This window comes from Sceloporus undulatus, chromosome 5 (assembly GCF_019175285.1).
Source record: "Sceloporus undulatus isolate JIND9_A2432 ecotype Alabama chromosome 5, SceUnd_v1.1, whole genome shotgun sequence".
Lineage (NCBI taxonomy): Eukaryota > Metazoa > Chordata > Lepidosauria > Squamata > Phrynosomatidae > Sceloporus > Sceloporus undulatus.
This window is the reverse complement of record NC_056526.1, coordinates 141,340,577-141,356,121: the sequence shown is the minus strand read 5'-3', so window position 1 is coordinate 141,356,121 and position 15,545 is coordinate 141,340,577.

Sequence of the window (15,545 nt, the reverse complement as noted above, 5' to 3'; positions counted from 1 at the left end):
CAGTGGCAACATATTACATGTTACATCAGCTCACAAGAGCATCTATCTCTTGTGCTAGCGGTTATATTGCTTTTAGAATTGCTGTGTGTTGTCTAAACATATTACTTATTTTTGCAGTCTCAAGGGTTTCATTGGTTTTTTAAGTGTAAAAATATGTCGATTTTTAATGATAGTCTTCACTATGTATGTTCAAAACTCAGTAGGTATTTTCATTGAACAGTTGAAAGAAATCTGGGAAAGGATCTTACAGATGGCAATTATGCCTTTCCCTATATTATATAACTGGCTGACTTCAATGTCATAGAACTATTTCTCTGACTGCATCATTCTATTCTGCCCCTAGTCACAGCTTTGTTAACTAGAAATCTCGAAATAGTCACTGACATGTAAGATCTGGATCAGGTAGGTCTGTGGAATTACACTAAAGTGTTGAGCAAGATGTCCTACTCAGTTCTGTTATTGAGATTCTTTGTTCCATTTCCAAAGGAACTAATTTTATTAAAATTGTCTAAGGAGTAACACAGAATGTGTTATTAGGCAAATACAGAGCACTGTGTGCCCACCTGCTCAGCACATTGTTGAGAGGAAAAGTTCTGATACAATCCTAATCCTTCTTGTGCAGCCCTGAGGCTGAAGGGCAGTTCTGGAAAGTCCCCAGGGCCTCAAGGCTGCCATAGATGTTTCCCCCATGCATGTTAGAATCATGTGAAGCAGTTGACCCTTCTCACATCCTTGTTGCTTAGACCCACAGCCTTCCATGCATTGGAGGACAAAGGTTATAGCAGAATACCTGCTGTAGGGTATTATTATTATTGCATGATTTAGAACACTGTTTAAAACAAGAACCTATATAATGAAACAGGCCCCCTGCTACAGTGATTCAGTTTCCAATGTGGACCATAAGGCAGAGATGTGGAAGAGTTGCATGGTTAATCAGCATACTTGTGTTGTCCTTCATTTGATTCTTAAAGGTTAAACTATAGTAATATTATCCATCAAAAGTTGTATCACTCAAGCTTACTAGATTAAGCATCCAAGAAACAATAAAAGGCCACAGCATGTTTTTTTTCTATAACAGACCATAAGACTTGTTGCCACCTGCCTCGTTTGTACTGATAGCTATTGTTATGTATCTTCAAGTTGACTCTGAATTATGGTGAGCCTATCAAAAGGTTTTCTTGGCAAGATTTCTTCAGAGGAGATTTGCCATTGCCTCACTCTTAGGCTGAAGGAGTGCGACTTGTCCAATGTCACCCAGTGGGTTTCCATGGCTGACTGGAGGTTTGAACCCTAGTCTCCTAGACTCTGAATGCAAAACTCAGATCACTATACTTCACTGGCTCTGTGTTATCAGTCTATTAATGAGATCCAATAGACGTTTTAAAAAAATCCAAACTGGCAAACATTATGAGTTCAAAATGGCTTGAAATTAGCATTAAAAACATTTTACTGATAGTATAGTTCCAAATTATAGTCTAACAAAATCTCTCAGAACAATGAACCCTACAAGGTTAACTTTTTTAAAAAAAAAGAGAACAAAGCAGAAAGCATTATTTTTTATTACTAGGATACAAATCTGTGCCATATGACCAGGAAAAAGAAACCAATTCATTTGGGTTTTGGAGAATTCCTGAAAGAGAAAATGACAAGAATTCTCCCCTCCAAATGTCTAGATGAAACACAAGGATTTCACCCATAACCTACCCACAGTCTGAACTCTAGTCCAGTAGACATTTTCCAAATTTCATCATCATAAGCTTTCAAGTGTGCATTATTGTTTCCATGGGCTGTAAATTAGTTAGTTTTATCTTTGTGAAGATGGTGCTTAGTATTTTAAAATATTAAATGCTCATATTGGAAGGGTAATTGTTGTTTTATTGCATTTTAATGTTATACATTGCCTAGGGATTGTTTCTGTTAAAAGATGGCATAGAAATATGTTAAATAATAATAATTTTAATTATTCATGTAGGATTTAATTATATTGCAATGTCGTATCACATAAAGCATATTTTTGACTGCAAATATTAATGGGACTTGTCAAGGTTAACATATGCTCTGTTTCTGTATGTGCGTGCACTTCTGAGGTTTTATCTTCTAAGAGATTTCAAAAGATTGTTCATTTGTTGAAGGTCACTTTGTTTCAGCTGTGAAGTATCCCTTTTTAAAGGCAGTGTGCCAGTATCTTAAAAAGATGGAGTTAGGTGAACTGAATCAATACTCGCAGTGTAGTCTGCCAAAGAGAAGATGTATGCTTCATAGAAATGCCCTTCACTTATTTACAAGTATAACCACAATAGCTGCTTTATGTCATAGGCAACATCTAGCAATTTCTTTAAACTGCAAGAGATATTTTCTTCTACATTCAAATTGTCTGAGGCATCCATCTTGAACTATAACATTTCTTCTTATAGAGGTATCAATTACTTTGTACCAAAAACATTATGTTTCCCAGAATTTGAGGTCCCTGTGAGATAAGCTGTCTTATTTACTTGTTATACATTGGTGCTGCTATTCTACACAAAGATCAGAGATCCAGTGACAGAAATCACATTGTGTGCTGACTCACTATTTTCTGGGCTGCTTGAGCATCATTTGCAAAACTATGCTTTACTCTGTCTTTTTAAAGAATCTTTTAAGACAGGTTTCTGTTCAAGGGATGTAGCTATATGGGTGGGGGCAAAATTAGGCCATTGTTCCCCCCCAAATAAAAATTCTGCCCTCTCTACATGTAATTTCCCTTTAGTCGTGAAATGTCTAGCATTTCAGTAACTTAAAATTTCAGTTGGCAATTAGAAACACAGCTTTAAAGAAAAGGACAGGGAGAGGTACCAAGAGAAAGCAGCCACGATAAATGTAAGAGTTCTGGGTGTGAAAGATGCTAGAAATGCTAGAAATTTCAGGACCAAATAAAACATTTATTTGGGGTGGCAAAACTCTTATTTGGAGGGTCAATGACCTCATTTTGCCTCCACCAGACTGTATTTACATCCTTGAGAAGTGCAGCATCTGTGAGCCCTAAGCAGTATAGCCAATAGTGAGAATGATTTGAATTCTAGTCCACTATCATGTTCCACTTCCCTGCTTTAGGGGTGACCTGGGGATGTTTAGGTACAGTGGAGAGAATGTGCTGGATGGAAGCAAAGGAGGCAGAAGGCTGGAATGATCAGGGAGAAGGAGAAGATAGAAGACAGGTCCTAGGTATTTGAATAGTGTTTTGCTACACTACCGTTTAGAACATGGTATCAAGTCATTTTGACACTGAATAATGTATTTGCAGCTGAAAGAGTCCGCTGGACTCCAATACCAGACAGGTACCAGTCAGGAAAAAAATGCAAGAATACAAAGCTTTGACACATGACTAGGTTGATAAAAAGTATCACCTAAAAATACTTGAAATTGCCTTAGACCAGTGGTCCCCAAATTGTGCCCTGAAGGGATTTTGGACTTCAGCTCCCAGAATCTAAGAATATTGGCCATGGCTAAGGCTTCTGGGAGCTGAAGTCCAAAATCTCTTAAAGGGCACAGTTTGGAGACCACTGCCTTAGACAGGGGAGGGAAACATGCTGTCCAAAAGCTCCTGGAGAGCTGCATGATACCCCACAGAGGCAGTTTTTATTCTCTCTGCAGTCAAGGGGTTTCTCAGTCCCGAGCTCTGGAACTCCAGATCATCTCGCAGCCATCCTGTTATCCTTCTATGAGAAGGCAAAGGCCTTTTTATACCTCTGGAAACTATGCTAAGTTGCTGCATTTATGTTGTCCTTGGACCTTTATTGGTATTATTATTATTATTAAGGTATATTCTGTTTAATTCAGTCTCTTTTATGTTTAATTATTTTGATTTTATTCTTATCCACCTTGAGTCCATATTTTTGGAAGAGAGATGGGTTTTACAGTCAATAAATTAATAAAGTGAACTTGGGGTGCCAAGGATTGAAGCTGAGGCTGTCTGTGTATGTTTGGCATGTGCTTTACCATTATGGCTTCCACCTCTGTTAACACTCTTCATTCAGCCTCCAGATGTTTTGAAACTAGTCTGTTTCCTCATGGCTGAAGGAGGAAACTATCCACATGTACGTCTCCCATTGCAAAGTGTCCTTAAGGACAGAAAGTCTGATTAGTCCATCATAATATAAGATTCACCAAAAACAAAACAACCCCCCCCCCCCAGCATTCTCTTTTGCCCATAACTTCTAAGCATCCACTATAGACATTTGGATCTGTTTCTGAATTTGCTAGTTTCCATGGCAATCAGCATGTGATTGCAATGATGTTGGACCAAATGAGGCTTTGGAACAATGCCAAGGGAGGCAGCTTTCTTCAAGTATTTGCATTCCATTTATTAACTGCAAGATGACGGGAGTGTGTGTGTGTGTGAAAGAAGGAGAGAGAGAGATTGCTTATAGTCTTTCAGCTTTTCTGATTTTGCAAAACACTAGCGACAGAATATGTTGGAGTGAATATTTGGGGCTTCCCAAAGTTGTTGTTAGAGCCCCTTTACAACCTATGTAAAAGTGTGTCACATTCCAGAAAGTGGCAGTTGTATTTTAAAGATCTGAGATGACCTTCACAAGATAGGTACTACGGTCTGCCCTCCCCATACACGGGGGATCCGTTCCCATTGGGTGACTCTCAGCCAGAGAGGAAGCCAATAGCATAACTATTATTATTATTATTATTATTATTATTATTATTATTATTATTACCCTTTATTTTATAAAGCGCTGTAAATTTACACAGCGCTGTACATACAATCTTTTAATTAGATGGTTCCCTGCCCTCAGGCTTACAATCTAAAAAGACATGGCACAAAAGGAGAAGGGAGTGGGGGTGGGGAAGGGGATGAGGGCCAGCAGTTCTTCTCTACCTCCAAGGCCTGGATCAGGGGAGATGGACTGGAGGGAGGGCTTGGCTTCTTAATGGATGGGTAATCTTCTTCCAGGGAGGCCTGTTGGAGCTAGCCTGCCTCTCTAGTAGGATAATTTGTATAACATAAATAGCAATACAGGAAATGATTCAATACTCATATAAACAAATCTTGCAAGAAAAACCCCATGTGATAAGTTCACCTTAGGGTCATCATGTATATTGGAAATGACTTGAAGTCACATAACAATAAATGAATGAAAATGAAAAGTCTAAGGCCTAAATCCAATTGCTGGTCTAAGCTAGGAGCCCTGGTGGCGCAGTGGTTAAATGCCCCTACTGCAGCCATTCACTCGAAACCACAAGGTTGCGAGTTCAAGACCAGCAAAAGGGCCCAAGCTCAACTCAGGCTTGCATCCTTCCGAGGTCGCTAAAATGAGTACCCAGACTGTTGGGGGCAAATTAACTTACTTGCTAATTAGCTTACTTGCTGTTCACCGCTATGATCTTTGGAATAGTGGTATATAAATAAAACAAATTATTATTATTATTATTAAACCAATTGAATTCATGGAATTTACATAATGGTTGAACACATCAGAGATGTAGGTCTCTTTGCCACTACAGTTATACCACTGATATCACTAACTGCCATGGCTCTATCTGATTTAATTCTGTTTTTCAGATTTGTGAAGTATTTCAGTTTCTCTGCCAGGAAGCTCTAGTACCTGCCCAAACTATAAAGTATAGGGCTTCATAAGATGCAGTCATTGAATTGGCAGTATAGTAAATGTACATTTAATGGTACAGTACAATCAATTAGGTCATTTCATGTTAAACCTACTAAAGTTATGTAGTGTGAAAGAGACTGGTCTGTCCAAAGATGGTTTTCTAAACTGCTGTGAGTAATAGTTGCCTCCTTTTTTCTAGCCCTTTTCATAAGGGTTTCAACCATGACATGGGACTGGTAGCCCAAACAAAAAAAACTTTTCCAAGCAAGAAGGATATTTTCCAATCTCTGCTTTTAATACTTCTCCCGACCCACTGGCCTGAGATTTAAACCATCACTTAAGTCTTGGGTTGGCCTTCCGGATGTGGGCTGGCTGGGGAGCAACCCACTTCTGGATTGCCCTTGGGGCTCAGGATTTTTTGCCCTTTGGAAGCTGGGGAATTGGTCTTGGAGCAGACCATCCGCCAGTTGTTCCTACACAAGGTTCTCCCCCCTGGTTTTTGCAGTTCTCGAAGAAATTAAAGTTTAATAGGTTGAGTTTAATAAAGTTGCCCATTTTTATAAACCAGTTCTATGTGTCTGGTCTCGTTATTTAATGAGTTGGTCAGCAATGGATTGCTCCAATTAGTGCCTGTCACTGACACTTTCCCTCCCCTTTATACAGTTAGGTGGTGGAATCCTTTCTGCTTCCCCCACCATGGCCAATGTCCTTTTAATAATCACCAAATATCTGGACGAGAAGGAAGAGGAAGAGGAGGTGGAGATGACAAAGGACCAGTAAGTTAATTGAGATTGAGAGGGATATTTGTTTATGTACATATAAGTCAAAAGCGTTCTGGAGTGTAATGGGATTGACAGCTTTAAAATACTAAGGAGATTATCACAGGAGGGCTATTTACACTTGATATTACACTTTAATAATGCTACTCTAACGTTATTTAGCAAAAACAATACAATGATGAAATTGCAACAGTTTCACACAATGTTGCAATAATGGCATTAATGATTCATGAACAGTAAAATAGTGCTTCTACATTCTGTACGTTGAAAGAAGGTGTGATCGGAGAGAAAAAAAAACGGATAATCTCTCACCGCTAAGGAACTCTCCTGTGACTCACAAATGTGACACAGGAAATGATTCTGCCAAATGGCACACTGTGGGACTGGGGGATTCAATTTATTTCCAGAAGGTTTAATAACGGATTCTCAGTGGCGCTACTGAAATGTGATTGCCTTTCACACGTTCACGATAACACTAACAAAACTCTACTGGCAAGCCATTAATGCTTTTTTATTGTTAATGAGAAGTTGCACTAGGATGACACTTTGATAACAGACAAACCTCAAGGCAAATTGGATTGGGGTGAGGAAGAGGACTGGAAAGGAGGAGAAGATGAATACAATTAAAATGTGTGAATAGGGAGTAGGAGAAAGCAAACTGGATAATTCGGAGTTGTGGAGGTAGGACTGGAGGAAAAGGACAGGAGGGGGGAGGGAAGGATAAGATGTTTAGCCAGAGTTGCATGGATGAAAAGATGGGAGAAAGCAATATGGGGAAGGAATGTGAAGATAAATCTAGGCTGAAGAATTGAGAGGTGAGAATGAGAAAGAGGACAGGAGAGGGGAAAGGAGAGAAGCACATTTAAGATACATGAAGAGAGGGAGAAAAAGAAAAGAAGATGGTTATTAAGGATGGTGAGTGGAGAGGGGAGAGAGGGTAGGAGAAAGAAGGAAAGGAAAAGAGAAAAAAATGATTGAGAAACAGGAAGAAGATGAGTATAGGTAGGAATTGTTGGTGTGAAGGGAACACAGAGAGAGATATTTGACCAGGAATTTTGGGGGAAGACAGAGAAAGAGAATGAAAAAGAAGTGAAATCAAGAATTAAAAGCGAAAGAAATCAAGTCCTAAGTAGGGCTGAAGAAAAAAAAACTTGTAGCATGCTTTGTGCAACCCAATGCACCTCAGACCAAGAAAGAAATAGCACTATGACTTCAGCCATTGGAAGTAGTTTGATGACCATAAGAAGATAATTAGGGAAGCCAACATTAAGATAAGAAAAGCCATACTCAGTGGCCCTGATGCTGGGGGAGGAGGTGAGTAGGTGGACTTCCTAAACTTTAGGGCCTAAAGAATCAACAACAGCTGTAGCAGTGGAAAGCACCAGGACACAACTTTTTAAAAACCAAGCCAATATTGAAGAAGCTCCTTAACTTTGTCATCCATTTATGTTGTTTTGTATGTTGTGGATCATTTATACATACAGGATCACTAGCTGGTTCAGACGTATACCCTGCAAAGAAGTGCAATGGGGGTGGGAGATGAAGCCAATAAGCACAATATGATTTTACGCACGAACATTTATTAACATATGCACTCAGTGTAAGTGTTCAAGAGGTTCATACTGAATACTGCCATGAAGCTACATGTGATTTTTTGAATTTCATACTACTTACACATTTTGTCATATTAACAGGTACAAACATAAAAATCTGTATGGACAGATGGCAAAGTGTGCTAATTCTACAAAATAATCAGATCAGTAAATATCATCAAGCTGTGGTTTTAAATATAGTTTGTCAGCATTCTAGTTTGAAACAAATACAACACAAAGAAAAGACTATTTCTTTTTTGACATACGACAGTATAATTAACAAAAAGTTAGCTAAAGTTTAAACTTTTTAAAAAATAAATCAACCATATGGGGATACAAGTACAACCAACTGTCCCTCTCTTCATCTCCAAAATGTGCAGGTTTAGGCTTGGGGCGGGGGTGTTACAACGGGACCCTATATGATCTATTCTGACTTTTCATTGAAAGTATGGCCTTGAAGCAAGCCAGTCATATCAATTCATACTCTTTCTAGCCTAGAATAGGAAGGCCATACTGGTTGAAGAAGGGGACTACATGAACTAATATCAATTGCTTGTTCTCATTACACAAAGGATACAAATGATCACTCCAGCTAAGCATTGGGACATTTTTAGGATATGCCCTTCCTAAGCAGTCATGTATGTAGTTTACTCCACTGCCCATTTTTTTCAACAATGTTATGCAGCAGTGTTTTTTTTTTCTTTTTACTTAACTTTTACATCTTTTAGCATTGAACATGTTGAGTACAACTTTTATACTTCTGGTGTTGAGTATCACGTGTGCATCAAGTGGTAACAGTGCCCATTAACTCCATTTCAGTTACAGGTTGTAACACAACAAAATGTGGACAAGTGTAAGATACCCTAGATTGGGAACCATAGCGCTAGAAAACAGGGTAAAGAAATGAATGAAATTCTTGTTGGAAGATGCAGCAGCTTCTACATCTGTTTTCACCATTCTCTTGTTCACTAGGGGATAATATGGCTTTCTTTCTAATACAAATCTCTCTACCTCTAGCCCATCGAACAGTTTTTTTTCTCTTCCCCTTAATGGAAACAGAGAAATCATTAGCCCTATTGTTTGATCCTTTACAGATGGGTGATGAGCTATTAAATGAAGTGGATTCATGACACTAATTTCTCCGCTGATGTTGATTTTGTTAATTACGTTGTTTATTCACTTCCTACTACAGTTGAAAATGAGGAAAAAATAAAAAAAGACTACATCAGCATTAAGGAAATTGATCATACACCAAAAGAGGATGTGCTGGTAATAACAGACAATTGGAATGCAGAAGTAGGAAATAGAACCAATTATTGTAGGAGAATTTGGCTTAGGATCAAGAAATGAAGCAGGAGAGTGAAAAATGAATTTTGTGGGGCCACAATTGCAAACGAATTCTTCACATAACCACAGAGTTGTCTGTATATGTAGACATCACTTGATGACTAGTATAGAAATGAGCTAGACTACATAACTGGAAGCATAAGATGGAGAAGCAAAATCAAGATCAGGAGCAGATTGAGGCACAGATCATGAACTTCTAATATCAACAATTAAAGCAAAGCTAAAGAAGTACACAAAATCAATGAATGTGTCAAAGAACAACCTGACGATCATCCTTGTAGAATTTAAAGACCATATAAAGAACACATTTACACTCTTAAACCTAATGGGAACCAGAACAACCCTGGACTGAAAACTGAGACATTGTTTGGAAAGAATGTAAACATGCACTATTTGTAGCCGAACAGAAAGAAAAGCATCATTGGAGGATAGATGAAACTCTTTAAGCTCTGAAAGACAGAAGAAAAGCAAAAGTAAAAAATGACAGATTATTAAAGATGCAACAGTTCAGTGACTTGTGCTCAGGAACAAATTGAACTACAGTGGGCCCTTGGTGTCTACTGGGGTTTAGTACCACACCACCCCTTGGATATCAAAATCTGTGGATGCTCAAGTCCCATTAAATAGAATGGCATAGTAAAATGGTATCCCTTATATAAAATGGCAAAATCAAGTTTTGCATTTTGGAATTAATATATTTTTAAAATATTTTAAAGCTGTGGATGCTTGGATCCGTGGATATGGAGTTCTGACTATATTATAATTGCCCCCTTCACAAAGAAATAATGATACAAGGCAATAATGGCAGTAAAGAGGAGCTTTATTATCTATTTGACTTAAATTGAACTCTGGTGATCTGCAGGGAGGAGGAGCTAATGTAAGTTTGAGCAGATGCAGGGAATCCCAACCCAACCTTCTCCTACCCCTGGGCAAAGTACACAAGCTCTGAGGTGCCAGTCAGGCTTTTGGCTTGGCACCCAGCCAGCCATCAACAAGAGAGACCTTCTCAGGCAACCTGCTCCAGGTGCCATGACATAAAAGTAAATGTGCCCTAGCCTGGTCACAAAAGTAGTTTCCTTTCCTAGCACCTAGGCCCCTTGACCCACAGGAGAATCTCTAGATATGTCCCCTTCACCAAATAGGCAAGTGTGGATGCCCACCACACTGCCCCTTCAAATCCTCTCTCCCTGCCTACCTGTCCTAGACAAGATGCAAGTATCTACTTAGCACTTTTCCCCTACCAGGACAGCCAATGCTGCCATTATCCCTGCTGCAGATGAGCTAAAAACAACAGAATGGGAAACGCTTTCGCTCTATCCAGTTGTCATCTTTTGAACAAAATACCTAGATGAGGTAAAAAAAAAATTGCTGCAGTCCTGCAGTGAAAGAATTCCAAATCTCTCAAATCACTTTCTTCCTTGCTCTGTCAAGGCACCTTGAGTCTATGCATCTTATCACATGGCTTAATAATATGTTTTACCTCTAACTGGCTTAAGTCTTAATTCGGGCGGCATCCTGATCTTATTGGAACGTTTTTGCTGCTGAATCTGCCACCCAAATACATCCTTGGTGCATCCCCACTTCCAGGAGCGCTCCTCATGGCTTTTTTTGGATCCAGGAGTTTTCCAGCTTAAGAAAGTGGCTGCTGGAGTACTCCTCAAAGCGGGGATGCACCCTGGTCCCCGGATGTATTCGGGTGGGAGATTTGGTGGCAAAACCTTTCAATAAGATCAGGATGCAGCCCAAATTAAGACTTAAGCCAGATAGAGGTAAATGGATTATTAAAATATGCGATAAGTACCTCACCCCTCCAAATTTGTCTGGGTAAAATTGCCAACCAGACTAACAGAACTCCGTGTCAATGAACCTTAATTTCCTTCATGTCAGTCAATGATCGCTAGAATAATAAGAGCCTCGCCTTTTAGAAACCTCAGATCATTACTACTCAGATGATAACCAATATTCTGGGTGGTGGTCCTGTGCATTGATCAAAGAGCAGGACCCTTTCTCCTTACTATTCAGCCTTCTCATTCATTCTTAGCTGGGATCCAAAGAGACGGGACCTGCTTGGCTAGTGGCCCAGTAGTACAGGTCATGGCCACAAATTAATACAAAGACTTTCTCCTTCAGCCCTTGTGAACCTATAAGGGAATATAAATGTGTTATATCAAAACTAATTCTTAATTGGTTGTACTTAGGATTTAAACGCTACTGATATCCATCTCCTGATGGACTGAATGGCCCCAGGGGTAGATTCCATCACTGCCATGGTTGAAGCTACTCCAAAGTGAAAGGAATATGTTCCAGCCGTATGCCCAGACAATCCTAGATGTGACAGGCTGTTTTGACCATGGCCCAACAGTGATACTTAATAAGACACCTATTCAGTATCCCTCCCAGATTTCTCTAATTGCTAAATAGACGTTAAATAGATTTTGAATGATGTCAGCTCAGGTTCCCAATTATATTGCATTGCTGTGCACCTTTTGGTCAGCCATTGAGTGTCAAATGGTGAAGATGATTTATCACCACATGAATTCCAGCTGGGCCTTGTGTGAGGCTGCCACCAATTCACTTACACAAAGAGCCTCCCAAAAGTGGTAAGACAGGCTACATGGAATAATAATGTCTCGAAAACAGTGTTACATAGAAATTCCCATATCCTCTTTAACCCTTTCCATATGGCTCGGGACATTGGTTCCCATTTATCTTAGTCTTGCCAGTCTCCCTTGTCCAGTCTTCCAGCATTTTTCTTAAGTGAAAATTACTTGGAAGAATATTATCCTACTGGCTATGGCTGCAGCTGCACTGCAGAGATAATCCAGTTTGGCACCACTTTAACTGCCATGGCTCAGAATTGTAGTTTGTTGTAGCACCAGAACTCTCTGACAGAAAAGGCTAAAATGTCTCACAAAAGTACAGTTCCCAGAATTCCATCGCATAGAGCCATGGCAGTTAAAGTGGTGCCAAACTAGGTGACTTCTGCAGTGCGGATGCAGCCTGTGAAGGTGATACCAAGGTGGCCACCCAACCAGTAAATGAGAACTATAGGAAATGTCCAAAGAACAAGGATTATTATTATTATTATTAAACTTTATTTATGAAGCGCTGTAGATGTACATGTGCCCATGGCATACAATCTAAAGCAGGGGTAGGCAACCTGCGGCCCGGCAAGGCCTTGGGACCGGCCCCAGCCCAGTCCTGCCGCCGATTGCCACCAGGGCCTTTGGGGGGCAATTGTCTATAGAAGCCTCAGAAACATGCATTTATATTAACATTTTTTAAAAAAATCAGCAAATTTTTTCGCGTGTCCTCCATTTTTTTTATAAAAAAGTGTCTTCCATTTGAAAATTTTGTCCTACATTTGTCCTGGTTTATTTATATATTTAATTTTTTGTAATTTTGTAATTTTTAATTTTTTGGCTTCGGCCCCCCCAGTTGTCTGAGGGACAGCAACCCGACCCCCGGCTCAAAAAGGTTGCCTACCCTTGATCTAAAGGATAATAACAAATAGATAAAACAATAGATAATATTATAAGATAGAAATGAGTAAAAAGGAAGCAACTTAAAAACATCAAATATAAAATATCGAATCAAATATCAAAAACAACCAGATAACAATCACAGACTCCCTGGGAATGCTTCCCTAAACAATACGGTCTTTAACTCAGTTTTAAAACTGGTTAGGGAAGTGATGAGCCATGCTTGTGAGGGAAGGAGATTCCAGGAGTGAGGGGCAGCAAGTGAGAAAGGACGAATCCGGGAAAGGGCAGTGGAAATCCTAGGCTGGGACAGGAGACCTTGACTACCAGAGCGGAGGGTATGAGTAGGAATGTAAGGAGAAAGAAGTTCAGATAAATAAGGAGGGGGCAGCCCATGAAGGGCTTTAAAAGTCAGCAACAGAAGTTTGTACTGAATGCAGAAGGGGAAGGGGAGCCAGTGAAGGGATGACAATAGAGGAGAAACATGGTCAAAACGGCGAGCGAGTGAAATAATACATGCAGCTGAATGCTGGACAGAAATTAATGGGCGGAGGCAAGAGAGAGGAACCCTTGCCAGGAGAAGGTTACAGTAATCTAGTCGTCTTTGCAGTAGAAGCCGATAGGATAGGGAGGATAGGAAGGAAAGAAAAATGAAGAAAGAAGGAAACTGCTTTAACAGACTCCAGAGCAGGGGAATCATGCAGCCATCAGCCCTGTATCAGCTGCTTAGTAACGGAGGCTGAAATGACAAGGTACAATAACCCACTTCCTAGCAACCAATGTTGCTAGGGAGAATTAAATTTGTGATGTTACCTAACTCTCCCAGCCTAGTTAGATTATAATTGAATTTTTGGGGGGTTGGGGCTGCTCAGGGTCTAACCACGCCCATCTCCGTGCCCCAGTTGACATGGTGTCACTCAGTGATGTCACTTGGAGGGGTGCAGGGGGTGCGGACTGCACCAGGTGACAACCTAAGGGGGGTGGTGACACCACCGTTGCTTAAACACCTGTATTTGGGCAGAAACATTGTGGCATTTGCCTGTATCTTTTTAAAATGCTTGAAGAGATGGTAGGAGAGAGGTGAATCTCAGTGGGAGAAAAAAGGAGGGTAATCCCAGAGAATTTTTTAAAATTAAAATTTCAAATTTCAAAATTTTAATTTTTTATTTTTTTTAAAAAAAATATGAGTTTTTCAATTATTCTTTTTAATTTAAAAAACATTACATTTTAACCAAATCTTCACTATGTATATGTAAATACATTTAGGTTATGCATATAATATTGTCATTTGAAGGTATAATTTCAATTTTGCTAGTTGTTTATGTCACAACTATTGATGAAACAAAGGAAAACAATGTCAAAGAATTTACAAAATTCAGTCAGTGTTTTCAGGACAGATTATACCATTGCCTCTCACTAGCGGATAGTTTATTTTAAAATAAGAATTAAAGTGCTTACATTTTACTTTGAATACATTGACCTGTGAATAAGTCAACTCAGTTTTTTGGGGGTGAATTTTTTGACTAAAATTTCTGGCAAAAATGTCTTACTTATATATGAATATATAAAATATCTTAACTTTGAGGTCCTTCCCTTCTACATGATCACTTTTTTCTTTGCAATAGTATGGTTGCCTATACTTCATCCTTTCAATCAGCCTGATTCACTTGCTCAGTCATCCTAGATGCAGAAGTTTTTATTTTTGTCTCAAAAATAAAAATAAATAAATAAAAACTAAAATAGACTGATGAGAAAACTGATACAAAGTTTGCTGGATTGGATCAGGTCTAAATGGCTGCTCTTGCAACTAAAGAAACATTACTTCTTAAGAAACATACAGCTCTCAAGGAGTACAGATCAACATGGAGGAGAGAGAAATGCCATCCTTAAAGCAGATGTAGGGGCAATGTGTTGCCGATGGTCATGTATTTGTAGCCACTGATGCTACCATTTGCTGTTGCCAAAATCTGCTACCTTTGGCCCCATTCCCACTTATAAATTGGTGTGCGATCCAAATCAATGGATTGATTCAGCAGTGGATGTCCCACTACATTTGCCCCAATTGCATTTTCCCCATTACATTTGCCCTGATTGCATTTATTCCCTCCCAAATAATCCACTTGTGGTTCCCATTCACAAATGAATCAATTCAAAATGATTCGGTTCCAGCTGGCCGAAGGGGAAATTTGAATCGATTCCAATTTGCATGTGGTTCCCACTTGTGCAGATTCAATTTATCAAAAAAGAAGTCAAAAAAATCAGTGTCAAAAAGACATGGATTAAATGGGTCTAGTGCATGATTCCTCTCAGAATTGCTTCAGCAATTTGGATTATGTGGGAACCAGGGTTGTTTGAACAGGTTCAAACCGATTCATGATCTGATTTTAAAGGTAGTGGGGATAAGGCTGATATAGCAATAGAAGCAGGTTGCAGTAATACCACCACAAAAATGGCTGCTAAGGAACTTCACAGCTGAACTCGGAAAGCTCTCTTTTTGAACTAAGGCTCACAGACTCCTTAAGATAGCTAGAGGATTGTGGGCTGTGTAGTTCAAACAGTTAATTTGCTAACCTCTGCAAGGAATCCAACTGTGATATCATAATCAGGCCAGCAGAATTTCTGACTGATTTTTTTGATACATACATTTTGGGACTCAGTGTTAGTTTTGCTCTTTCATGTCACAATATAGTTGCAGTATACTGAGTCAATAACTGATAAGAGATAGCTCTGATCAGAGAAGGTTACTCC